Raw genomic sequence first — 26,309 nt, 5'->3', positions numbered from 1 at the left:
CCATCTTACAATTGTAATGATTTTCCTTACCAACCACAGTATTTTTTAATAAACCTTCTCTGACACTGAAGTGTCCTGATTGCCAGCTTTGTTTAGCGTTTAAACTTTTTAATAAGAGTTTAATAAGTTTTAAATAAACATTTAATATTTTTTTTCTCTTATTACAGATGAAGTAAAATAGCAATTGCATTGGAACAAACAATATTGGAGAAATATCAATATATAACCAGATCTTAGTTTTACTGCTAGATCCTCTTACTGTCCCTGATAAAAAATACATTTTAAAGCCAGAGGTCTAAGACACAGTTAAAAACAAAGTCTGTGCAATACTCTTAGTGACTTTGTCAGGTGTCGTAGTTTGACCTCAGCCGGCAACAAAGAACCACGGGGCCGCTCGCTCAACCCCTACAGCCTGGGAAGAATCGGCAGAAAAAGGCAAAACTCGTGGGTTGAGATAGTGCAGTTTAACAGAACAATAAAAGGGAAGAGGAAAAAAACAATAACACCGATAAAGGGATATAGAGACACAATTACAATACCGCAGCGCACCGACCGGACCCGCACCGCCGCAGCCCGCCCCCGAGTGGCGACTGCCCCCCCCCGCCCCGGCTCGCGCCTCTTATAGCGGGGCATGGGGCACGTGGCATGGAATACCTGCCGCCCCTGCCGGCTCCTTGGGGAAATTAACCCCATCCCTGCTGGAACCAGGACATCAGGAATAAATCCAATGCAAATGCATAGACCTAGAACTATATAAGCCTGGAATGAATGAAACAAAATAAAAATTCAAGCACTGCATAAGCTTACTGCAAAACTGGCCATGAAGTGCACTACAAATGCAGAAAAAGACTATTCTTTGATGGGCTTAAATACAGTCTGTGGAAATTAAACCATGTACAGGTTTCAAGTGGGAGGAAACAAACTTGCAAAGCCATCTTATCTCGATTATTCCATTATATAATGACTAGTTTCAGCAACATGTGGCTTTATTTTAAATTTCCTTGCTAATACATGTGCAGTTGGTAGAAACTGTCAGGATTTTTTTTTTTCTTTTTTCTCTTAATAGTGATCGCCCCATGTTATTTATTAGAATCTGGAGGAACACTAACAAGGAAATTAGTGTTTTTTTTCCCGCATGTCTCTTAGGAGAACTGTACCTACAGAACACATTCTTTTTCCTTTCAATATAGGGGCAGGGATGAAGGGACTATACGTATTGGTTAAATGTCACAACACACAGCAAGAGAAGATATTCTTTAAAACCAGCCAGAAATCAGCCACCCCTGCTTCCCCAAGGATCAGGTTGCAGCACTGCCCTCAGTACAGTCTAGTTAACTGTGCATGTCTGTGAGAGAAAAGAAGCGAAGGGAAAAGGTGCTGATATACTGAGTTTATTCATTCTCCACTAGACCACAAGTTGCTTGGACTGAATACCTGAGCAAGAAAAATTTGGTATTTTTTTACAGAATATATAATATCTTAAATTATTAGATCTTCTATGAGTTATAACATGTATCATTTGGTTAATATGTGATATCAGCTACTTGTTGATAAACACTGTTTGCATGAACACTGCTCAGAAAACAAACTGGTTTTCATTTTATAATGCCTAAGTGCTAGTTTCCAACTAACCCTTTACACTGAAAAACATTTGTATTTACTCTTCTCTCTCTCTCTCTCTCATACACAGTCTGCTTTTCCTCCTAGGGCACTAATGCAGTTAATCTAAAATCCAGTAAGTTAACCAAAGGCAGGCACTGGCTGATACATTCATCATACTAATTATGTGTTGCATGGTATGTTTCGCCCATCAAGTGCCTCCTACATATTTGATACAAACCTTTCAAATCAAAAAGAAGAAAAATGAAAACGAGTCTCAAAGCCAAGCTGCATGATAGAATCACTTATCCTAGTGTCATTGAACTACAAAATCAAATATCTTCTACCATCTTTAGAAAGTGCTGCCATAACAGGCAGCCTGCAAGAAATTACACCAGATATTCCAAAAAGCAATTTCTTCTTCCATTTAGGATTAGAATGTAGGCAAATTTACCCTTTCTCTACATGTTCACAGAGTAAGGGAACACGTCACTTTTCTTCTGCAAGCCTTTCAAAAACATTCAGAATGGCTTGCTAGGGCAAGCCAAGGTGTAATTGAAATTCTGGTTGAGGAACTTACAAAGGAATATTTAACTGAGGTGTAATTTCTATGTAAAGCAACTTTCCCTAGAAGAATTAGTGCTTCATATAATTTAAACAGTGGAACTGACCTTGCCTCTAAATGGTTTTAAAGAAAAAGTCAACCCACACAGTGTCTTTTCAAGTAAACAAATCTGCACAGATATTTCATTACCATATTTAGTATCTCTGCTTTGGGTTTCCAAATGTGAGTAATCATCTCACCGTCAAGTAGATGTCTGATTCCTTTTTCACAGCACTTTGCCAAAATTCACCTGACAGTGTATCCAAGTTTCACAGTCCAGACCACATTCTAACAATAAACACTCCTCCCTTTCCTCTGTCAGTTCGGAAAAACAGATTTTTCAAAGCAAGTGGAAGAGGATTGGTATTATGTCGGGGGGGAGTGGGGGTGGGGGGGAAGCCTAAAAGGCAGGAAAGTTGTTTTCCTGCTGTATTACTGGTCTCTTACTGTAAGCTTGTGTCAGATGCTTAGAAACAAATTCTTTCTGAACATCAAGGTGCTTCTTTGAATTTTGTCAGAAGGTTTTGTTTCTCACCTGCTTCTGAATGAAAATCAAGCAGTTCATCTTTAGCTGTAACTCTTCACAATGGGGGTACTGACAATCATAAAGAATACTTTGCTTTCATTCACCATTTCAGTTAGCCAATGACCTAAGATAGCATTCACTGACTTGAGTGAACATCTGGAGTTTAAAGCTTGCAATTTTCAGTAGAAGATCCTTGACTAAAAACTGCATGAACCAAATGCAGCTTGGCTGATGCATATAAAATGCTGCAAAACGGCTTTACATAAAATTTCCTTGTGTAATAACTGATCTATGACTGATTTCTCATTTACACTGCGTAGACCAGCTTTATGTTGTGCAGAAGAAGTAAGAAATCTGAACACTGACTTCTTTGCCTTCCTTTCTTCGTAACAGGGCCCTTGTTTCTCCTTCTTGCCAGAAGCCATTTTCCTTAAGTCATTCTATATCGTCACATTTCTTAGATTGTCACTGACAGGTTTCATGGCTGATGTTCTTCAACCTTCATACTATCTTAAATAAACAGAAAGAAATACCACTTCTTCATTCTTCTTTTGGTAGTCAGGGCAAGGGACAGAATTAAGATCCATTTCTCCTGTCGGGCCCCTAAGTATTCCACTTGGGGCTTGCTTTAATGTACCATCCACTCATGTTTTGTATGTTTAAATTCAAAGCATAATTTCATTATTGAATAAGGGAGTAAACCAGTCCACCTTTCACTGGCTATTTTTAAAAGGACAGCTACCTCACCTGCATTATCTGAACTATGAACAACAAAGGTATTTCACATCTAAATATCCTGATATGGCTCAAAAATACATAGCATCTGAATAGCTACAAATTTAGCAGATAGAAAAACACACAGAATGGACAGCGCATTACAGGAGCCTTTGTAAAATCTTCATTTTGAATATGTCATTTATGCATTTGGTGTAGTTTTGCTCTGTGCAGATGGTACATTACTATCCCAGTAATGGAGTATCTTCAGAGCCAAAACACAAATTAAAAATTCTGGCAATATTAGATAGTCTTAAAAAATGTCACAGGGGAAAAAAAAAGGACAGTATCCAAAGGAAGTGTAAGTGTGCCATTTTTGGCTCACTTCAAAAATAAGCAATGGTTTATGGAAGTCTTTAATTCCCCCTTCATCGTCCTTTCTTCTATCTCAGAGGCCCCATATGACTGTAACCATCCTCCTAGCTAAAAGAGCTTGGATACAGCTTCAGGTGTCTGCCAGAAAAGGATGCTTCTGAGCGACACACAGTATTCCCAAGCTCCAAGGGTACATTTGGTTTCTCTGCAGTAGTGAATATTTATATAAAGGGTTTTTTGCTGCAGTGGAAGAGGGAGGAGGCAAATACTGCTACGACTTCTTTTGTTGGATTTTTATATTCTGTCAAAAAAGATATTCATTATTCTGAAAGAAGCAGTAAAACAAATAATGCATTTCGATTTATACATAAACTCTGTTCATTCACTTTGGTACCAATCACTTTCGCATGCAAATCCTCTAATTACATTCCATTCTATTTAGAGCCACTGTATCTATTTTTTACATGCATATATATACACAAGACTCAACATCCTTTTTTTTCTTCCTTCTGATGCTTTTAAGAAGTACCCTCCATAAACCTTTACCTAAGCATGGAAGTGTGAAATAGTACCTGTGAAAAACTGTAAGAGGATTAAAATTCTTAATTCTTTTGTGCTTTCTATATGAACATCTGCAGGTATGCAAAAGAAGGGATATGAAAAGTCTATGTGATTGATTGCTTAACTATGAAGTGGATGCCACCCACATCAACAGTTGCCAGTAACTCTATTCTTAGTACAAATAAGAGTGCACGTCACATTTATGTCAGGCTGTTTCTTGGGTAGATTGCTGTACTGTGTTGAACTTCTTGTTTACAGAGAACTAATGCCCCTCAGGTTTTTGTTTTGTTTTGTTTTCATTTTTTTTCCTTTAATTTTCTCAGCTAAGATAAGACATGAAGTGACACAGTGAGAAACTTTATCTTAATAAAACATTCTTTCAAGTCAGTTGAGGCTCCATCTTTTTAAGAACTGACTACTTGACACATTCATGGCCAGGAATGACTTCTTTACACACAGGGGTGTCCACTTGAAAAATCAGGCAATAAATCTGAATCTAAATGCTCTCCTTCAATGTAAAGGAGGAAGAACTCAGATATTAAAATACCAGGTTCTTCTGTGCTTTTGTGTTGTTATTACTGTCAAATACCTAAGTCTCGGATATATAAGCTGAAAAGGACAGTAGGGCTTACTGGTCCTATTCTTTCTGGTAATGAAGGTCTGTTCTCTAGTAGATAATCAGCAAATTCACAATCTCATGGTGAAAGAGTACTTGATGGATCTTTCCTTTTTCTGCCATGCTGATGGAAAACTATTTTATTACAGTGAACACAAAGCATTACTAAGCTGAAACAAATATATATTTATGAAATATTTTAAAAATGCCTGTTAATGGAATAAACTGATTTTTCTTAGAAGCCATCTATCCAAATATTTATGCAGCCATACTGTAGGACTGAAATAAAAATGCAGTCTATAGAAACATAAACGATCTTAGCTTTCCCCTCGTATCCTGCCTTTACAGCTGTATCAATATAGTAAGGTGTGTAACACTCGAGGCAGATGGGCTTCAGAGTCTATGCAGTAACAAACTTGGGCTTTTGCAAATCTTCAAAAAAACTCACTGTACAGTGACATCGCTCATACTGTGAATGGTTGAAACAGTTATTCACAGTAAACATTCCATGCATTCCTTATGACAGCTCAGATAAGCCTGGAGGAGCTACGTTACGCTGTGTGACATTACACGAGTAGCCTGTTTCTCATTTCTCATGCTGCCATTTCATGTGTTGCTTCATTATTGAAAAAAGCACTTCTGTCAACAAGGCTTATGCAAACTGCACACAACAAATAATGTACCCGTTGAAATAATTTAGTTCACTAATGTAGTTGCTATTCTATTCTCAGTGATTTCTTTTAGAATTTTAAAATGTTATCCTGTAATTTGTTCATGAACTTTGTTGTTAGTCTTGCTTTTCTATTCATGCTGCCATTACCGTCATATTCAGTGATAAATTCAAACACGTTTATCCAAATGTCAGTTGAAAATACTGCCAGTAAAGAGCATAACCCTTTCAGTACAAGACATACATACATAAGCTCTGTTCATAATTTTCCCATTGCGGATCTTGTATTTCTCACATCTGTAGCACAGTGCTTCTCAGCTATTCCTTTATTCTCCAGGCACTATCTGGCTCACTCTGCAGTTCCCCCACCAGCATCACTTTGAGCTTGGACTAACAGAGCAGATGAAGGTTTGCCTTCCATGCTGGTAGCAGCCTGCCAGGGATCTTGGTCTTCACAGTTGCACCTCACACTCCAGCCCTCTCCCTCTTTCTCCCTCTCTCCCTTGCTCACTCCCTCTCTTGCTAACTCTCCACACACCACCACACACCTGTAAGATCCCATGATCCCACGTGCAAATTCAAGAACCTCACATCAAGCATTCTTACCAGATGTTATTTAACCTGATTTTAGAACCTCCAATGGTAAGAGGTTTCAAACCCTCTTGGATAAACTATTCCAGTGTGTAACTGTTTGGTTGTCAGGATTTTTTTTTCCCTTGTAAAACTTAAGGCATTGGGGGGGGGGATGGGCAGGGTGTGTGGGTGTGTGTTTCTTTTTGTTGTTGTTGTTTGGTTGTTTGGTTGGGGTTTTTTTGTTGTTGTTTATTTCAAATTTAAATAAAGGATGGCATTATATTAAATCTGGCAATCTAAATTAATTAACACTTCTATCTGCAACAGTGACAGAAAACAATTCTTTTCCTTTTGCTACAGTCCTTATTTGGATATATGAGGACTCCTATAATTTGTTTTTCCAGTCACGTTTTTTTCTTCTGATGAAACAAGGACAATGGTTTAAACATTTCTTTTCATAAGTTTTTTCCCAAAGTCCTTATCATTCTTGCTAGGTTTTCTGGATCCTTCAAAACAGTCTGCATCATTTTTTGAGAATCAAGAACCTGACACAATACTCAAGCTGAGGATACACTAAGGTTAAATGAAGTGGAAAGATTGTATCATGTGTCTTATAGGAACTTAATGAAAGATTTTGGTAGGGGAAATGTTCCTGTGTATCACATCCAACAGTGTCCTAGCTATCCTTCAATCACCATTATATTCTAAATTTCTACTATACGAATGTTATTCAAACCATATTATACATTGTACTGATTACAGATATTTTTTGTTTAAAAAAAATAACCTTCAACTTAGAATTTTATTAATAAAACATAGCATCTTGGAAGACTTTTATAAAGATGTAATAAGAGGTAACTTCTATGTTCTCATCCACATATGTAAGTCATCCCGCCCTAACCAATGAAATATCTTTTCAACCCAGAAAGAGAGCTACATACTTCTAGGACGCTGCAGACTTTCTGATGAGATCAAAAGTGATAGAAGCACCTATTCTTCTCAACAAACCTTAAAAGGAAAATAGACACAGAAGGGTCTATTTAAATATATGGACATATATAAGTAGCACTATTCCAGAAGACAAAAACTTTCTAGAAGACTAGAAAAGAAAGCGATTCAGAGTAAAAAATGTAAGCTATGCTAAAAGACTTATGTTTTTAAAGATTTGGATGTTCCACTGATGCCTCCATTTGGGCGTGAAAGAGAACAGAATTTAGGCTTTTAAACTTTTTTTCCCTTGGCTTGGCTAATGGGCATTTTCTAAAGCCTTTCAAAAGACGACACTCTCCTAAGTAAAACAAGCAAAAGTGGAAGAGGCAAGAAGCTCTCATAGCTAAATTATTAAATTATATCGTTTAATTTGGTAAACATCTAGGTCATGTTTAAATTTGTAAAACTGAAGAAAGTTGAGCTGTATAGTTCTAGAAAAGCCACAGAAAAAAGAATCTATGAGCTTCATTTGCTAAAGCATAATTTATTAACAGGTGCAGGCTGGAGATCAATGTTGTTCATTCCTTGACATCAAGTACAAAGTAATCTATAAGGAAATAATACATTAAAAAAACCCCCAACAATAAAAAACAAAAAAGCTCATTAAAGACTACTAAAGGATAAAGTACAGTATTGAGGCTTAATGGCTATCCCCAAGATTTTCTTTATAAACAAGGTTTGAATTTCCTCAGGAAATTCTGAAGTGATAAATATTATACATCTGTTATTCAAGTAAAAATAATCTGCTACCCAAACAAGGTGTGGACCACTGCATTCTAAAGCCAATCATAATTGCCCTTTCCATATTAACTGGGCATTTGTGTGCTTATCTGATGTAACTTTAAATACCTGCAATAACTAAGCTTGAGCTGGTTGTCTAGATTTTCCTTCTAACTAACCACGAGAGCTAGATACTTCTACGATATATAGACGTTTCAATGAAATAAGAAGTCACAGCAATTTGCATTTCCCTCAACAAACTATAAAAGGGTTTGAGGTTGACTAGCATAGACACAGAAAGGTGCATTTGAACAGATGAATCCCAACCTCACCAATGAGGTTAACTAGGTACCGGTAACTGATAGGGCATAAAAGTTAGTTACAAATACTAGGAAGTCTAAAATATTAATGTGATGCTCTAGTCTTTACATTCAGTGGCAATTTAGCCAATGCCAATTTCTCAAGAAATCCAGATCACTCTGTCCATCCTCTCCATCATTTCCCACTCAGTTTGTCATTATTAAGTAGTGATCACACAATATTCGGTAGTGATCACACAATTTCTTCAGTCGACTGATAAGATTTTATTAAAGTACTGCAAGCAGATCATATAAAGATCCACCACCACAACCATGATTACTTGATAACACCTCTTTTACTATTCTACCTCCCCAGAACAGCTAAGAAAATCTGGACTGTCAATAGCTGAGGTCTACAGGAATATTGTAGAACAATTACTCTTCCACAGCAGCAGTGGACAAAAGTTCTTGCCACAGAGCACAGGAGTCTTAGCAAAGGAGGGCACCTAGCTGAGAAAAAGGGATCTAACCCATTGGTAGACAACAGCCCTGATGACGAAATTGCTTTGCTTTCTTGCAGGATGCTACAAGAACACTCTCACCACAGAAAGGAAGTTCAAAGATGGAAAGGTGGTGGCAGGTGGTGGCAGTGGAAAGATTTAACTGTTAGACACATAGGTAATTAAGTTTGTAATTTCTCAGAGGACACAGATTAATTGTCTGCTAGGTGTAAAGGTTGCACAGGTCTCCTAATATGTCTAGAGAGCTGGAAGGTGCAGGGGAGGATTCAGTAGGTGTACTTCATGTTGCTATCAGTGGTGTAGAAAAGTGCACAAATTACGCTCTGGTGGTTGACTCATGCCTGCAGGGGCAGGAGACTGAAGTCCAGGATCTCCATGGAAAACTGCCAGGTTCATATATAAAGCATGAGATGCAGGCAGAGATTTACAGTCTCACTATATGGATGAGAGGATGCTGTAGAGAGGAAGAATTTTGGCAAAGCAGGAACCTTTCAAGACAGGAGAAACTGGACAAAATTGTCAGACTACACTTTAACAATAACGGAGCCAAGCTGCTGGCACTGAAAACTAAAAAGGTCACAGAGAAGTATTTAAATTAGGAGTGGGAAAAAAGCTGACAGATACAGAAAAATACCTTGTTCACTCTGAAACAAGTCACAGGGAAGAAACAGCTATCGTTTATTGTGCCTCTGAAAAGGCCAAGAGGGAAATAATCAGCACAATAACAATAAATACCAGAAAGACAACTCAAACCACCTACAATGCCAACACTAGCAAGAAATTCTATAAGAAGCTCAAAAAACTGGCCAGAAAGGTAAAAGATGAGCTTTGGTGTACAGAAATGTAAGGTAATATGCTACAGAAGAATTCCCTAAACCCTGTCTGTGCATACTGGCAGTTACAAATAAGGAAAACAAAGGTTTTAGTTACTATTGGCAGTTCTAGATAACAGGAATAATGGCAACTGAAAATCCAACATAATGTTGGGCATATGGGAAAAGGTATTAAGAACAGGACAGAGGATGATAGTATGCCACTCATTAAAACTTAATGTGCCCACATCTTGAGTACTAAGAGAAGTTCTGGCCTTAGAGTATAAGAATACATCTCAAGATCCAAGCAGAATTAAGTAAAGTACAGAAATGAACAAGTAAATTGATTGTTTGGTGCAGGTGCTTTAGTGGGAGAGACTAGAGAGGCTGACATTCTTCGATATATTGACTGAGAACTGCATGAGGACAAGTTCAAGGTTTACAGAATCCGGAAGGTAATGCATTTTGTTGCAGGAAAAGTAGGATTGCTACGTCGTGTTTTTTTTTGTAGTTTTATTTGTATGATTAGTCAGTATTTCTGTCAAAGACAAAGGAGTGTCAAGGGAAATCTCCAAGTCAGTAGATGACAGTAAGTTCTTCTGGGTAATAAAATGTAAGATAAGATAAAGACAGAACCATTATTCACCAAATCCAACACCACTAGAATTGAGGACCACTGATGAAACTCAAAAGAGAGGCTGGTTTGAAACAGGTAGAAAGTACTTCTTTAAAACGAAGGCAGTGAATTTTTGGAAATTGTTACCACAGGATAGTACCAGCAGGTTCAGAAAAGGATAAACTCATGGTCAACAGATTCATAAATGGATAGTATAAGGACTAGGCAAGGTGCTACCCCCTTACAAACATAATGCAATGGCTGCAGATGCTGTGAAAGTATTAGGGGAACAGACTACAGAAAGCTGCCAGGCTAACGTGTTCTCCCTAAACAGCATCTCCCCACTGACATCATCAGAGACAAGATACTGGTCTAGATGGACCACTGCTCTGATCCAGAAGGCTTTTATTGTATCCAGATTTCTTAAGACTTCTTTGTTCAACAGTGTTTATTAGAATTAATGTGGATTTTCTATTTTCCATATTCTCAATCAAGACTGAATTATTCATTTCTTCATTCAAGTAAAATCAAATAAAATATATCTAATAAAATACAGGCTTAGGTCTGAAAGGAAAGTTCAGTTCTAAGAGAAGATGGCAACTTGTGCCCAAGGCAAGAGTTGCACAGATTTTGAATTACATTCACTCAGGAATCCAAAATACTGTGATGTTTTACATCAATGTAAATAATACTAACAGGCTACAAGATTAAGGAACACACACACAAAGAAACAACAACTGAAGATTTATAAGTCACATATGGGGAAACAAAGGAAAGAATACTAGAAACAGAGGACAATCCGTAGACTCGATTTGATCTAACCATTTCCCTTGGGCAGCTACTACTTGTGAAATGATAAGCCAGGAACATTGCTTTCCAGAAGCAGCAGCAGCTGGTGTAGGAGTAGTCGAAAATGAAAACGCAGCACAAAATTACAATAAACATGGCAGGGTTATTATACAGGACTTAAACACAGCAAAGAGGTATGAATTTTGCTAAATGGATTAGTTCATTTTGTTCACTTGTATTTAAGTGTTCGCTCTGTCAATAATGAACTCAAAAGACAGCAACAACCATTTTAGTCAGAAAGAAATTAATTTGTCTGGAGGTGAAAGTCACGGTGCGAAAGGATATTAAATCAGAGAAAAAGAAATAAATTGTACTCCCTCCTTCTTTTCTGTTTACATGAATTAGTACAGTCAAATCCTATTATTAAGGACTGGATTTTCAAAATCGTGTTTTTTTAAAGTCATTTCCCTTTGATACGATAGACAACTAAAAGCATAACTTGAAGCAGCACTCCATCTTTTCACACAGCAAAATCTTAGGATTCCTCTCATTCTGCATTCCAGAAAATGGGTTAATGACAGAAGTTAAGAAATATTGCAAATTGAATATGTCAGCTTATGAATGTATCATGAAGAATGAACACTAGTTTATGATGATTTCAAGTGCTGTAGTTCTTTGGGGTAAAAGACAGCAGCCTCTATTATGTTTTTAAAATATTACCAGTACTTCTTAAACATGCTAAAAAAGGGCTGCTTCACTCCAAAACTGCAGATCTCCTTTCTTCCCTTTACTTTACTAGTTCTCAGAGGCAGCCATATCAGATTGGGAGCCAGCTGCTTATTCAGACCTGAGTGTAGCTATCGTGATTCACATCAGCTGAATATCTGGACATTACCATTAACAAGAATTTTGTTTTCCCAGGGAAGACATGTGTTCTCTCTGGATGTATTTGTTGGTTTTCTTCCTTTCCCCTTCCCTTTCCCCTTCCCTTTCCCCTTCCCTTTCCCCTTCCCTTTCCCCTTCCCTTTCCCCTTCCCTTTCCCCTTCCCTTTCCCCTTCCCTTTCCCCTTCCCTTTCCCCTTCCCTTTCCCCTTCCCTTTCCCCTTCCCTTTCCCCTTCCCTTTCCCCTTCCCTTTCCCCTTCCCTTTCCCCTTCCCTTTCCCCTTCCCTTTCCCCTTCCCTTTCCCCTTCCCTTTCCCCTTCCCTTTCCCCTTCCCCTTCCCCTTCCCTTCCCTTCCCTTCCCTTCCCTTCCCTTCCCTTCCCTTCCCTTCCCTTCCCTTCCCTTCCCTTCCCTTCCCTTCCCTTCCCTTCCCTTCCCTTCCCTTCCCTTCCCTTCCCTTCCCTTCCCTTCCCTTCCTTTCCCTTCCCTTCCTTTCCCCCTTCCCTTTTTTTTTTTTTTTTTTGTAACACAAGAGTTTATGTTATTGTGCATTTGTTTTACAGCCTGGGCTCTGTTTTCCTTCACTTTATAACACAGCCACAATGCACAATTACAAAGTATTTGTGTACCTGTGGAACTAGCCACTGTAACCACCAATAAATCATGAAAAAACCCGACTACATACTGCAGGTATGAAATCATTATAAATGCAAAACTCCCCATTAAACTACCCACTTACCTAAACATGTGAGTTTAATCTTTTCACAAACTGAGAAATACTTGATTTCACAAAGCTGTGTGTGAATTAGTTTTCTCGTACCTTGCATTTTGAGTTCTCTATTTAATTTAAACAAGCAAACTGCAGTTCTGCAGTGGTATATATTATTAGCGGTATGAAAGTAATGTGAATGGAAATAACCTTGCAGTCCCCTCTCTTCTGTAGTATTCTTTGTAGTCTGTGCCCTGCCTCCTTCTTTGCCCACAGTTTACTTCTTTTCCTTCAGTGGATTTCATGCCCTCATTTCCCCAAATGTCTGGTTTTGTTTATGTGGTCTACCTGAGGAGAGTAGCTTTTCAGAAGAAATGTTTTATCTGAGGATATATTTTTAAGGAACAATACTCTGAAAAGTGTCAAGTGTTATCCATTGGAAAACAAAGGATACAATGTACATGTAGCTCCCAAATAAAGAGAACATTTTCAGATGGAAGGCTTTAAAGAAATAAGTAAATTTGCTGTTCCGTGTCATGGTATTTTTTTTTCTTTTTTAATTTCCATTAAAAAAAAATAAGCTTTCCAATTTGCTGTATCATTATTGTGGTAAGTGTAAAATAAATCATTAATACCTTGCCATTCATTTCAGTGTTGTTTTCAGTAATTTAAAATATTTCCATCAAACTTTTCATTTTAAATGCAAATATTACCAATTTAATTAATATTAAAAGATTGGGTACTCTTTCTGAATATAAAAAATATGGCACATAACCACTATAATAAAAAGTTTCAGAATGAGGACAGGTTTCCCACTCAACTATTCTGGGTCTGATCTTCCTTTTTTGGCACGTGACACTCCACACTGGTACAGCCTGAGATAAGGAAGGTATAAAAATATGAAAGCAAGTCCTATACATGGCAACATAAAAGGACCTTAAAAGAACACTAATAGTATTGGAACCTACACATTCAAAATGGCCATCTAAATTGAACATATGATTAATATATCAAAGATAATCACAATTTCTCGATTTTTAGCATAGAAATATATCAAAGCTTTCACAAAAATAAACAACAGTGTTCATGAAGTGTTTGAACAAATACGGATGCCTGTAATTGCCTGTAAGAAATGCAGCCAAAACCTGGTGCAAAGAAATGGGACACAGTTTTGATAAAAAAATAAATAAATAAAATAAAGATTTATAAATGGAGAAACCTCAAAATGCCATGCTTCTTCATCCTGGTAAGTAAATTTAAACACCAAAAGCCACATGTGTCTCCATATAAAACTACAAAAAAAAAAAACCTGAAAATCCAAATTGTAAATTGTTTTTCATTGGATTTATAAGATTTATAAGACTACCAGACATTCACTAGTCTCATTAAGAAGAGTCCCAAGCTGAAATGACCTACTATTAACATAAAACATGAATGATAAAGTTGATAGCTGACACAGGGATTTACTTGCACATATGTACCATGAATAATTAAGAGCAAATATTGTTAAATCAGACTAGTCAGACTGTTTATGAAATATTAACATGACTCCATTGGCTTTATTAGTAGTGTGGGTATTTTTCCTACTTGTACATATGAAAAGGAATCCTAGTCAACTATTTTTAGTGCAAGAATAATAAAACCATTTTGTACCTGACACAAAAAAACACACATAAAATTGATAGTAAGTGAGAATGATGATGTGCAAACACATTTTCCGAGAAATCAATAATCAGTGTAGTTTTGAAATGTCAGATGAAATCTCTACCTGGTTAAGATATAATTTATGTAATCATCCAACCATACTGAAAGATTTCATGAACTTCTGAGATGTGAAAAAGTACGTAAGTGTTCATCACCAAAGAGACATTATAGACAAATGAATGTCATGTCTAACTAAGATCAGTTCTGAAGCTATAACATTTGAATTATTAATAACAGAAGGGGAGAACTGATATAACTTGCTCAACAAAAAATGTACTGGAATTGTCAACAATAATGCATAAAATGCATGCATTAAAATGATGGATGATTTCATGGGCCAACTCACATTACACCACCAGCACAACAGGGTCCACTCACACAGTACTAATAAAAAAGAAGTGCCTGGATTTTCGCTACTTCCAGCCATCAGAGAATAAAAGCATGTCAGAAAGTAAGATACCAAAACATTTGGTATGACCCACAGCCCATTTCATACCCCTAACTGAGGAAACCTGGAAACAGGGACAACAAAATTTTTGGCTGCAGTGACTTTTTTCATTTGTACCAGATCTGACAGGCAAGATTTTTGAAAGGGTACAAGATTTAAAAAAAAAAAAAAAAAAAAAAAAAAAGGAGAGAATGTAAATTTCAAAGAAAGGCATTGCTTACTTAAACACAGTCCTAAGGGAATGTGTCTCTAGCCTCACAGACTGAAAAATTATAGCTATTTTAATGAAATACTTCAATTCCACTTCAGATAAGACATTCATTTATTACTTCATTTTTTCTTGCCTAGACTAATGCAGTAATTTCTTTCACAGTTTCTTAAAATCCCATTTTTTAATGCAGAGATCCGAAATACACACAGTTCATATCCCTCCCTGAGATAATTCTTATTCTTCTTCAACATCACATTCAAAATAGTTTTTGTTCAGTCTTGAAAGTAATAGCTTCCTAACTTTCCCCAAAAGTACATTAGTTGTTTTTTCTACCTTCCTATTGGCCCAAACTCCATTTTATTCTTTAATATGGTCATCCTGTTATTGGTAATAACTAATGTTCCATCCTTTTGAAATAGCTTTTGCATGCTTCTCTACCTCATGGTTGATTTATTCTATCACGCTAAGTATAACCGTAAACACACAATCTCATTCAAGACAGCAGCTCCAGATAGAGATTTCATAGTGGATATTACAATCGCATTATATTGTATTGCAAAGAATGACTGGAGATATAAACAGGAAAGTTAACTGAAGCTGGGATCCAAGATATCACAATATGCCAGTAATTAAATTAAATTATTCTTCGTATATAGTGCAAATTTCTTTTTACAAACTAACCCATTTCTTTAGAAGATTTAAGATCCTAATCTGTATATGAGATTGTCCTGTCTGCCTTCGTAAGTGCAGCATTCTTTTTGACACTGAAAAAAAGAGTAATTTTCTTGAATGCCTAAGTGCAGCTCCAGTTCAGATACACTGATAACACTGATACTGGTTCAGGTAACTGTTAATTTCATTTAACTGCAGACAAACAAAGTGTTCTTTAACATGGTAGAAATACTTTCAAAATCAAGGTATTGCAGGAAGAACAGTTTCTATTTCGGCATCAGCATTATTTAGCTTGTTTCGCTGGAATGTAATGACAACCGTGCCTTATTTTTTAAGGAATATTGAGAAGCAGCGTGTAATGCGATTCAAAAGTTCATCATGTGCAAATGAAGAGCGCATAATATAGACTTGTAGACATAAGTCTATAGACTCATAAAGTATTACATGGAAACAACTAGCTTTTCCACAGATACCTGCTTTTGACCTATCTGTTCTATTATTACAGAAGATACTAGCAAAAGCTGGTTAAATAATACTTTAGATTTAGATATTATTTAAGAAAAATAAAAATAAGTGATCTAAACTAGTGTCCTTCCTGTTGTTTTTTTTTCCTCTTTGACAGTGGCAGGAGAGGATCTGTTGAGCATCTTATGCTTTCGGCAAGTTTATACTGGGCAGAGTTTGTCAATTGTTTACATTTATCTCCAAGATTTCTAGAGCTGACCTACTGCGGTTTCTCAGTCATGTCATCCATAAAGGCCTCCAAGATTAGCCTTTTGTAGATCTGCTCAGTAAAAAGGCTCTGGACCTCAAAATTACTAAATGTCTGCAAAAAACTAAAACTGGAACTCACCATTTCCTGCTTTCTGGTCAAATAAGCGACAACAATTGCTGTACTATTATGACTCCCTTATACGGCTTCAGCACAATGGCTTAGCACTTATATTTAGCCCTGTTTAACGTGGCTGGAACCCACTCAGGAAATCTAGTGACAATCTTTTTTAAAAGTGCTTTTGGACACATGGAAATGGTGGTTCTTCAGAGACTCACAACTCTGTCAAACCTTCATGTAATCCTATTATGAAAACAAAATTTGTTCCAGAAATATCTTCTTCCCAATTGCCACACTCTCACTTCAAACCAGAAATGTGAAAAATAACACTATAAAATAATTTCCTTCCCTGGTCACATTCTTAAAAAACTGCTTTTGCTGAACTATATAATCACCAGACTTAACATCAGTTACATAATAGATCGTTTCAGCTTAAACAATACATTCTAGTAAAGTCTATATGTCTTATACAGGAAACTGTTACACAACCTTAACTATAGGCATTGCTATCAGCTCTTCACAGAATATATTCAAAAACCCCAAAGTTCTGAAAGCTAATGTTTTCTTCCAGTTAGCAGTATTTATGCTCTACATAGTTAATTCAGTGAGTTATCAGCAGTCTAACCTACCACCTGCCAATTGCAATTTCTGACTTTTAACACATTACTTCTTATGTTGTATTCTCAGTACTATGTCCACATTTCCAACAAGCAAAATAAGATTATTACATACTACTTCATAAACAGTTACTGAATCATGGAACATAACTATCAATATATATGGAAATGGACTGTCTAACCTGACAAGTAGCAAAACCAATATATTCAAAAGACAAAAGATAATGTTGGTTGAAAATTTTTGGTAGAAATTGTTTTTCAAAGACAAATGCAGTTTCCTCTTATACAAGAGAGCTTGTGTGTTTTTTGTTGGGGGATGAGGCAGGCAGCTGAGCAGGAAAAGCTCTTCCCCCTCACTTTTCCACTAAACGGGAATCCCTCAACTTAAACTAAACTATCTAAAAAACATCGTGACTACCAATCTGAACAGTGATTCTTGCAAATCAGAAGTTTGATGTTGAATTGGAGGTGCCTCATTTCATTATTGCCTAATTGAGGATTAATACCTACTAAACACATGACTGACAATTTCATCTTGATTCCAAAAAACAGTAAAAATATAATTTTTCACCATTTCTCATAAGACAGTTATTCAAAGTATCCTCAGCACTAATCACTTTTTTTCAGTTAAAACTATAACGATAATAAAAACCACTCCGTAATGACCCTTTAAATATGTTATCATGGGATATTTTAAAAGAGGTTGGAAAAAAAATTTGATTTTTTGAAAAATTCCTTTCCACTTCAAATAGACTTCATTTTTTTTTCTCTTTTGGTCTTTCTAATGGGAAAATGAAGACATCCTGAAACAAAGAAAACAAACCCTCAAATAAAGATAATAAAGTACAGTTAAATCCTGTGCTCTTGTCTTAATAATGTCTGATTCAGTACTGAAAGGCTGAAAGGTTAGACTTCAGAAGCTTAATACAAATTTCACTGAATAGTAAAAGAAAATTTCTTTGAAATGAAGAGTTTAATCAGATTTTCTAAAACTGACTTGTTTTATCTCTAAGTCACTGAAGTAGCCCATCATTCGACAATGAAAAAGTAGCAATGCCATGATATTATATTGCACTATGGTCTACTATGGTCCATTAAGCCATTCTCTCAGAACAGTAACACAGTTGTGTACATACTGCTGCGCCTGTAAAATTAAATCTATATGAAACTGATTTGGAATGGAAGATCAGAAGCGCTTCCTATGAAACCAGATGATATTACAACATCACTCAGGCACCATGATGATTGCCACCAGATAGGAGACCCTTTTTGCCATCAATATGGGGGCTGGTGATCCTCAGACAGACTTCCTTGCTATTTGACGTATGGGTGTTTCAGTGTCCATGTTATAAGAAACTGGCCAGCACAAGGAAATGCTAACATAGAACCACAGAATCACAGAATCATTTAGGTTGGAAAAGACATTTAAGATCATCAAACAGGTCTGTCTCTTTCCACTTTGACTAGTCAAAAATGCCAACAAAGCCTTTTTCTATTCTTCTCTTTACTACGTCCCAGGCAGGGTGTGAGAGCAGAGCGTGTCCACAGCAGCCCACAGTTGCAGGGGACACCAGTTCAAAGTTTGGCTGCTCCCTTCATGAGTCAGCAAGTTCTAAGAGGGCACAGCTGCCCTCAGCCTCTGCTTGCTCCTGAAGACAGGAAGCACATATGCGGGCTGACGACACCAGCGGGTTAGAATACGCTGGAGTGTCCTTCTGTACAAGTACATTGAGCAAGCCCTGGGGAAGGCCCCGGATATAAAGTGACTTGAGCTAACTATGGCACTACAGAGGCAGGTTCTCTGATATCCTCTTGAGCCACAGGCAGCTTGCAACACAGCCAACATCATGGGCTGGCTTTTAAAAGTACCACAAAAAGCTGCAAGTACCAAAAAAAAAAAAAAAAGAAAATCCGGCTTGTTATTCTTCTGAGTCCTAACTCCTGTAATAAAAAATATTTTCCTCTGTATGTTTGTGCCAATGAGTACTTCAATTCATATGTTCTACAGGGAGGAGTTATTTGTCATACAAAAAATGATGCAAAATTCTTAACTTTAGATAAAAATAGGTAGTAATGCAGTGAAAAGCTGAGGTAGGTTAAAAAGTCCTAGCACCTAACATGAGCTTACCTATTTTTAACCTTTAACTTCTTACACTCTTCCTGTGTGATACAGTCCCAGTAAACATGAAATCTTCACTAATAATTTAGGATCTTTTAAGTAAAATAGCTGACTTGAGAGAAAATGTAAAGGACATTTGGTTTTGATTTGTTATTCTGCTTCTGCCTAGTAATATGTGTCAGCAGCTACATGAATAATTTTTAATTTCAAGGCCTTGAAATTCACCCTGAGGACTCCTGTCAGAAAGAAGGGATCTTCAGAGTCAAAAGAAGAAAATATTGAAAACAGAGCACCATTGTGGCTGTCATCTGGCAACAGCTGTTAGTTGTATTATTAATCGAAAATGAATCAAGAACAAAAAAAATCGTATTAGATTTTGACAAGCAACCAAATGCAGTGCTCGGTGAATGCAGTAGATACTCCACAAGTAAAGTTCATGGAGGTTAGAGTGTTCCAAAAGTCTTGCCAGTGAGTCTCAATTCAAAGGTGGACAAAATTCCTGCAAAGTCAGATTAAACCACATTCAAATGAAGGATATCTGTGGGTCTTTCACCTCTTCTACGGTTAGCCGATCAAGACGAATACAGTCGATTCCATTTATTTCAGTGTTTGTTTCCACAAAGATAGGTGGTAATAGGTATCTGACATATAAGCCAGTGAAAAATTATTATCCCTGGAGGCCACTCCTATGAGACACAAGAAATTAATTGTGCCTCTTACCTTTAATGAACAGTACACCCTGAGACAAGCACATTGATGGTAAATGTGTACCACCCTCTCTTCGAGCCATGCTAAAAAGTCACGGCCTAATAACCTGTGTTTAAAAGTGAATTTTTTTAAGATTTCATTTTGCATCTGCTCTTCTCTGAAAAGAAGCAACTCCAGAAACAGATATTTCAGATGTTTTTAAAATTATCAGCTGTTGATTTTACATACATTTGCTTCATTTGTTTCAGAAATCCAGATTAAAAAAAAAAAAATCCACTTGCAAGATCTTTATCATGGAAGTACTATCAGGGAAAAACAAGGTTCTACTTGAAGTGGAAAGACAAAATTTACAAGAATGATGAATATCCAAAAGTTATGTCAAAAAAAATATTTTAAAAGCAATTAAATGAACCAAATTCAACGTATTCTTCATATTACATTGCACTCGCTCTTAGTTTCCTGACTTAACAGGATAATAGCTGAAAAAGGAGATGGTGTCTCAAAATAAAGTAAACAAGTCTACGTGTTGAATATGAAATTAATGTTTTCTGTACTTTAATGTATAACTATGTTAAAATTATTAACAAGTGTAGTGTAACAGTAGTCTACCACGTTCAGAAAAAAATGTATTTTTTCAGTAATTTTTTTACCTTCTTCCATTTTTTGTGATAGTTTACAGATGAGATTTTTATATTAGAAATTTATATGTCTATAACTAATAATTTGTCATGGCATGATTACACAAAATAATTTGCAGATACATCTTATAGCATTTTGTAATGCATTGTATTATTTTTATTACCTCAGTGTACCTTGCAACTGTTGTTTTATCAGAGCATTCTGAAACTCTTGCAGAATGTGCTACACTATAGAAATCTGAGGTCAGAAGCAAAATTTTTGGAGTAATTTCCAAAAAGTTCATATTTGATCTTTATATCAACTTTTTCAGACTCAGAAGACGCAATTGTTGACATATAGTCAACACCATTGAGAATCCCTTGGCAATAGTATCTCACCTGAACCAGATGTAATCTATTTAATAAATCAGAGGCTTGTAAAAAATAATATCCAGAAGTGCCATTATATGGGATTACAAAGTTCTGTTAAAAAAAAAGAACAAACAAACCAGGATGAGTTTTGTCTGCTTTTCCTAATTTAAAGCAGTTTTTTTATTTTTTCTTTTCTTCCAAAGTACAAAGTAAGCTATTTACCATACAGACATCCACTTTGAAAATGGAGGCTTCCTCTCTACAGCCCAGAAGTTTACTGTATTTAAGTAAAGGCAAAGGATTAGACAAGTAAACATCCTCATATGTTCTTGCAGTGATTCAGTAACTTTTACGGAACATTATGGTGCACATGATTAATCCATTTCACTATCACATTTATGTTTTATCAGAATGAATTAAAGCCAAGACTTGCGAAATACGTTCAAGTGAAAGGACCTGCATTGTGTTACCAGTCCTTGCCATTTCATGTTGAAGACAAAAACCTAGAGAAAATCACATTATAAGGAGAAATTTCTCAGTAAGAAACAGCCTTTACTGATAAGTCCCTCATTTTATTTTCATCTTCCGTTCAAGTAAAGTGAAGCCTAACTTGCATGGTGGTTAGATATACAGGGAATTGTTGCACTTTCTGCCTGAGCACTTTTAGATGCAATCTATTGATCTAAAATGTGTTTCTTGGAAGAACAGTTTGGGAGAGTGCAAAACCTCATTTAATCTATCATCTTCCCTTAGGACTGCTCCCATGATGGCTATATCTGCTTCTGGGACTGCAAGTGCTTTACTAAATTCCAGGAAAGCTTCTACTCTTACACCTTCCCCCATATTACGTATGGAATTGAATTTTTCCTCACAAACACTGAAAGCATGCTCTCAAAATACTATGTAACAGAAATACTGAGAATTTTATGGATCAGCTAAGGAAAAAGGAAGAGTAACAGTATCTTTATAATATTTTAATATTGCAATCATGACCACAAATATTATAAGAAATTTCATGCTTTATCCCTGCAATGTGTACCATGAGAAAAACAAGACGAAACTATGTGAAAAGAAAACAAAAGACTTCCTTGGGGACCTAAATTGAAGACTGCAGACTGGGCTGCACTCCTTTGCAACGGGTAGCAGAGCTCCACTTCTCCCTCTTCTACTGTGACAATTTTCAGTGACAGAGGCTTTATCTAATGTTTAAAATATTGCATAAGGTATGTACTGACTGGGAATTTGAAAACCTTTTTTTGCCTGAGGGATGAAGTTTGCTCATGGGTTTAAAAATGTGAAGAAAAGCATCCATCTTACAGATCTTTTTTGACAACAACACTTGCAACAGAGTCAGGGCACCACAGGGGCTGGCAGCTCCCTGGTGTCAGATGCCAGGGGCTCCCTGGTGGGTGATGGTGGGGCCTGGCACCCAGGACCCATCCCACCCACAGCCAGGAGCAGGGCAGCTGGGGGCACCGGGGCAGCCCTAGCCCTGGGCATCAAGCACCTCCCTGGGGACAGTGACCTGGCCCAGTGGGACCCATGTCTGGGAAGGGCAGGGCTGTGGGGAGCTGGAGACCGGCTCTGCTGAGGTGTCACTGGGGCAGGGGCTAACGGCTCCAGGAGGCTGCAATGAGATCCTGAGCTGTGGGCAGGGTGGGGGGTCCTGTTAGTGGACTCCGGACCCTGAAAAGCGGAATGGCAATTCTATATGGAAATTTGGAAAGAGCAAATAAAGACAGAGCCTTTGATTTGATAATGTATCTGTATGCTTTTGTCATGTAAACATTCCAGTTCCAGATATGGTGGCGATTAATCTGACCCTCAGAAAAAAAAATCTAACTCCTACTGCATTCACCAATTAAGTCACAGAATACAAGTATAAGCAAAGATAAACTAAAAAAAAACACAAAACGACTAGTACTGAACAGTATCATCTGTTGGAATTGAAGTTACAGAGTCTCAGGAAGTCTGGTTATAGTCTCTCCTAACCTTTAAATTTACAAATATGCTGGCAAATTATAAAGACAGTTAAAAAGACATGAGGTAAATTTGCTGTTTGTTGTATTTGATTAGTGCCTATCTACAGTCTTAAAGACTGAAGACCACTGTACTGCTTCTGCTGCTGCTCTTGGGCTTGACAAAGTTGGCAAGGGAATGAAAATGAACTCTGGGGCAAGTTCAGAAAAGATGGACACCATCTAAGGGAAACCGGGAAACCTTATTGTCAAGCTTTGTGTTCTGTGTTCACACAGGCAGTGATGGTGCGAAGGCTGCAAAGTCAAATATTGAAGGGAGGACAAATGCTGACATACAGCTGGTAAAGGTCAAATTTCCTGGGCAGATCATGGCTTTGTTGGTGGTTTCTGGAGATGATAGTTTCTTTTTCATTTACTGTTCAGATAAGAACCAAATTATAGAGGTTCCCCAAATGTCATCTTTGTTGTTATCATATTTTAAAACTGGTGTAAAACTGGTTCACGAACACCTTGTGCTTGAGTTCATGAAACACCCTGTTTGTTACTTAAGTAGATGGTCAATAGAGATGGAGCTTGTGTTAATCTTATAAAACTGTTGTTCAGTTTTTCTTAGGACATATCTCAACTGCAGTTGAATTGTTTTTGCTGGATAATATTTCTTGAGAAACATTGTCGTTATGCATAATATTTGGAAAATCATCATCATCGTACCAGCTTTGTTGTTCTGTATGGTTTATTGCAAGTCAAGTTGTTATCAGACACATTTATCCAGATTGTAACTGAAAACATACGCATCGTTCTAAAACATGAAGACTGATGGGAAACCAGATGCATGCATGTTTATTGATCTAGTGTAGATTATGCATTAATTCTGAGAGTAGCTATGCTTTTAAATCATAGGATTTGTGTGCATTATAAAAATCTCTGTTTATATGAAACTACTAAAGGAAACAGTATCCTCAATCAATTCTATATGCCTAATTTCCTTTTCACAAGTCTACCACTACTGGTCTTTTCCCCACCTCCAGTGTGAATTAAATGTAATTTCTCAAAACATGAAAGGCAAAAATGTGAACTTACTCAAACTTATTATTAAAGCAATAGCATTATTAACACAATATATTTGTAAAAATCTCATAAAATAGAGTCACAAGAAGTTAAGCCATTTAATAAATATAGAACCAGTGTGTCTCCAACCATAAGCAGACATCTTAGCAGTACCAAACTGGCAGATAATATAGCTCCTGGAATAATACTTTGATATTGCTCCCTCTCATTTTCATTGCCACTGCAAAATTTCATTCCACCCTTTAACTGCATTTCTGAAATCATTATCCTCAATAATACCAATACCCACTACAGCCTGTGAAAGGGAAAACTGAATTGGAAAAGAGAACATGGTTCACAAAACAGTTGTGTATGAATTAGAGCACCTCTACAAAGTTCAACTTAATGCTTTGCTCTATATCTTCATTTCAGTCCCCCAACAAAAAATCTAAGGGTGAAAAAAAAAAAAAAAAAAAGAAGATTCAATGTCACAGTAATTTTTCCTTGTAGAACTAGAGATGTCAATAGTAACCTATTGTCTAGAAATATGACACCTGTTAGCACAATTAAAGGCAATAAAGTCACTGCTTAATTCCACAACAATAAAGACTGATCTGTAAAAGTATTGCTAACATGTGGACTGGTCCTTAGGGACAGAGTCTTTAAAGAGTCTAGTGCATTAATCTTCTGAGTCAGTGTCCTGGCTCTCATCCCAGATGAGCTCAAAATTGCAATGAAGTATTTGTGGCTTTAGAGTGAAATCTTATTCATCCCCTTTCCCTGAAGTTAAACACATTTTATCACATGCAATTTCCACACTTTGTTTGGATGGAACATTAGCTTTCCTTGTTTAAAAACAAAGAACTTACAATCAATGGCTCATATATCCCTTGTGAAAAGTTCAAAGACACAGAGAAACACCTGTTCATAGAAGTAATCCTATTCTGGAAAACCAGACTTCTTACAGACACTTGCAATAGAATACTTTTCTCACATCAAAATCTCTAACTTTTGTAATAGAAGCACCATAACAACCTTAGAAAACAGCAGGCTTTTTACTATCCTCAGTACATCTGCAAAGATGTGAATGTCTAGAAGTATGGAAAACCAAGCTTAATAAACATTAACATTAGGAACCTTTTCCCATAGAAGGTAAAAGCAAAACCTCGCAACGGTGAGCGGATAGCAATTTTACACCTAGGAGAAAGACTGTAAAGGATGTGGCAACAGAATCCAGACTATATGATCATGTATGTCTCACTGCTTTCACATCAGGACTTTCAATCTGGTTGAACAAATAAACATAGTGCTTCACCAGTGTACTGGTGTTGGCTGGGATAGTGTTCATTTTCTTCATAGTAGCTACAATGAGGCCATGTTTTGGATTTGTGACCAAAACAGTGTTGATAACACAAGGATGTTTTAGCCTTGCTGAGCAGTACATACGCAGTGTCAAGGGCTTTTCCGCTTCTCACGTTGCCCCACCACCGCGTAGGCTGGGGATGCACAAGAAGCTGGGAGGGGACGCAGCTGGGACAGCTGACACCAACTGACCAAAGGGATATTGCATACTATATGACATCATGATCAGCAATAAAAGCTGGTGGAAAAAGGAGGAAGGGGGGGGGGGGATGTTTGGAGTTACAGCACTTGTCTTCCTAAAGAGCCATTACACATGATAGAGCCCTGTCTTCCTGGAGATGGCTGAACACCTGCCTACTGATGGGAAGTAGCGAATTAATTCCTTATTTTGTTTTGCTTGCATACATAGCTTTTGCTTTCCCTATTAAACTGTCCTTATTTCAAGCCATGAGTTTTCTCACTTTTTTCCTTCCCATTCTCTCTCCTATCCTGTTGTGGGGGAAGTGAGTGAGCGGCTGCGTGGAGCTTAGCTACCTACTGGGGTTAGCTCACAATAACCAGCCATTAGGTTGGAAGTGTAAAAATGTATCCGTGTATTTACAGATTAAAGGTTTTAAAAAAAAAAAAAAAGAAAAGGTGTCTACCAGCAAAAGGAATGCAGTTACCATATTGCAGCAGTCCTGGTGAGGAAGCCAAGATGAAAATATGATCTGGGAATTTGCCAATTGCCAATTAGCTGTAACAGAAGCATGTGCCTCTTTTTTTTTTTTTTTTTTGAGGATAACTTGTGGCTAGACAACACAGGTGTAGGCTAGACAACAAAGTAGTTGTCCACAACATCGGATGATGAAAGAATAACAAACACAGGAGCAAAAAGAGTGAAACAACCAAGGAATAATTTCTTCTCTGTTTCTGAAATCAATCTCAAATACACGTGGTCCATCTCATAGGAGAGGCAAAACAAGGTTAGAACATCAGGCAATCTTTTTGCCATTGCTTTTCTGCCTCCTATGCCTGTCCTTTTTAACTGTATGATTGATGCTGGA

At 37.0% G+C, this 26,309-nt stretch overlaps 1 protein-coding gene across 2 annotated transcripts in view; it reads right to left on the bottom strand.

The window, feature by feature from the left end:
* The window catches only part of CDH18 (cadherin 18), a gene marked incomplete at its 5' end in the record, with an annotated part of 181,999 nt that overhangs the window by 95,716 nt on the left and 59,974 nt on the right, over positions 1 to 26,309 (bottom strand). The gene's annotated exons all lie outside the window — the stretch shown is intronic.

This window comes from Vanellus vanellus (assembly GCF_965231255.1).
Source record: "Vanellus vanellus genome assembly, chromosome: 2".
In the NCBI taxonomy this organism is placed as follows: Eukaryota; Metazoa; Chordata; class Aves; order Charadriiformes; family Charadriidae; genus Vanellus; species Vanellus vanellus.
The sequence above is the reverse complement of the archived record's forward strand: the minus strand, read 5'-3'. Positions and strand labels throughout refer to the sequence as shown.